This window comes from Mastomys coucha, chromosome X (genome assembly GCF_008632895.1).
Source record: "Mastomys coucha isolate ucsf_1 chromosome X, UCSF_Mcou_1, whole genome shotgun sequence".
NCBI classification, from domain to species: Eukaryota; Metazoa; Chordata; class Mammalia; order Rodentia; family Muridae; genus Mastomys; species Mastomys coucha.
The window spans coordinates 62,361,651-62,364,323 of record NC_045030.1 but is presented as its reverse complement, the minus strand read 5'-3'; the positions used below and the strand labels follow the sequence as shown (position 1 = coordinate 62,364,323).

The window sequence follows — 2,673 nt, the reverse complement described above, 5'->3', positions numbered from 1 at the left end:
TTATTTGTTAAAAAGAAATTAATGGGAGACAAACAGATAGAAGCTATCTTGTGATCACAGACTGGAAGCTTTAATATTATTAAGATTACAATGGTTTGTGTTCATGATGTTTATGGTTGCTAAGACAAATAGCTGACAGAAGCAACCTAAGACAAGATGTATTTTGTCTTGTCATTTAAAGGGATGTAGTCCATCATGGTGGACAAGCATGCCAATGGGTTTATGATGTTGCTGGTCACGTTGCATCAGTAGTGAGGAAGTACATGGAAAGGAATGTTGGCATTCTATTTCATGTCTCCTTTTCATTCAGCCTGGTTCCCTAGCCAGGGAATAGTGCTGCTCATATCTGGGTGGGTCTTCCATTCTCACATAAATCTCTATGTAAACTCTGACAGAGACATACACAGAAGTGTGGCTTTTAGGTCATTCGCAATCGAGTCAAGCCTACAGACTGAAAAAATCATTAGAGTACTCTGCATTTTCTTTAGATTCAATGCTAGCTATTTCTATGCATTTGCAATGAGTAACAAGTTTATAATAAACTACTATGCAAATTGAGAAAATGCATAAAAAATCTTGAAAATAAACTTGAACAATTTATTACACTTTACTTTTAAAAAGACAGTATGGTATTCGTTTCATGGTAGGCATAACACTGATACAATAAAATTGATAGCCTACAAATAAAGCCTATCTATGAGTTCTGATAAAGATACCAAACCACTCAATGATTAAAAAGTAGATTTTTAAAGATTTCATCTTTTAGTATATATGTATGCATGTTTGCTTGCATGTGTGTGTATGTTTGTGGATTGAATACATACCTGGTACCAATGAAAACCAGAAGAAGACATTTAATACACCTGGAACTGAAGAATTATTGATAGTTGTAAGCTGCTATGTTGATTCTTGGACCTGAATCTTGGTCCTATTGAAGAACAGCAAATACTCTTAACCACTGAGCCATCTTCCTAGCACTATCAGTCTTTTTTAAAAAACAAATAGTACCAAAATATCCAATATATACCTATCATATACACCATAAAGATTCAAAATTAGAACATATGAGTAAAAATTATATAATTATGATTATAGAATTATAAATCATAGGAGTAAATCATATGACATTGGCTCTGCAACAGTCTTGGATGTAACACCAAAGCATATCAACAAAAAAGTAGATAAATCAGATTTTATTAAATAATATATAATTATGTTCCAAAAGAAATAATCTACTCATAAAATACAAATAAATAACTCAATCCTGGTAAATCTGTACAACAGAATGTTGTTTAGCAATAGAATAGAATGATGTAAGGTTCTATGTCCCTTCATGAATGAACTTGAAATCACCTTGCTAAGCTAAAGAAACAATACATAAAAGGCTATATATTATATGATTCCATTCATATAATATATCCAGAAGGAGCAAATCCATACAAACAGAAAGTAGTTTATGATTTCCAGAGTTTCTAGGTTTCATTTGAAATATCAAAATGTTGGATGGATGATGGTTGTCTAACACTTTGAATATACTAAAGTCATTGAATTTCCTATATTACATTGGTGAATTTTTGCTGTGAATATAATATCTCAGTAAAATTATTTAAAATATATCTTGAATAAATTATATTTTTAAAATATTATATTATTTGTACCACCTGTACTTCTATAAGTAGATATTAGAATATTCTCTACTCATTAAAAAATAGTTGCCAGTTTCTGCTTTTTTCCTCAATTTTGCCTAAATTCATTGATCCATAATAGTTTTATATTTGCTCTCCAAGGCAGCTTACAGTGAAGGAGAGCAGTTTCTCCAATTGTTTCAGCTGTGTCAGGAGGCTTGGATCACTGATTGATAGGTATCTTTGTGCCTACCTAAATGAACGTAGTCATTTCAGTTCCCTTACACACCAGACTGCACAGCTCTGAAAGACAGGACAAAGTCTGAGCCATCCCAATCCTAATCTAAAATAAGACAGTATTCATTATTTCAACCAAGTGACACAGCTGGGTTCTTCAGCTCACCCGAAGCTGCTTCAGCATATTACTTATATTGTACTCAAAAAGAATATCTCATCATGTGGGGCATCTTTTCTTTGCAATAAAACTGTTGTTGCTCATCATGAAATACAAAGACAATTTTCTGGACTTTCTCCACTATTCTGTAAAAGTCTCAAGTGCATACTGACATGTGATTAATTATGCGGACTAGCAATGAAGGAAAGAATTATGTACCCAAAGCTCAAGAATAATAGAATCTTTCACATCTCTGTCTCTTAGTTTATGGAAAGAATGGAATAGAAATGGAAGAGTTAATACTTAAGACCACACTTTAAAGTTGTCTTATTTCACTATAGTTTTCTTATGAAGAAATACACGGGGGTGGTGGTGCTGCTTAGAGACAGCGGCTTTCGCCTTTCACCATGGCTGCCTTTCACCATGACTGCCTAACCGATCTCAGAATGGAATCAGGATGCCACAGTGTATGTGGGAGAGAGTGAGATGAGAAAGTGAGTGAACTGCTGCTGTGGGAGCTATTTCTCCAGGCAAGGCCAGTGGTAAACAGCCACATGCTAAAGGATAGAGTCACTGACCAGCACCAAGGCTATGGCTTTGTTGAATTCCTGAGTGAGGAAGATGCTGACTATGCCATTAAGATTATGAACATGA

General features: G+C 34.2%; 1 pseudogene; it reads left to right on the top strand.

Annotated features, from left to right (window-relative positions):
• The first annotated feature begins 2,442 nt into the window (after positions 1-2,442).
• The window catches only part of LOC116092855, a 1,172-nt pseudogene continuing 941 nt past the window's right edge, over positions 2,443-2,673 (top strand).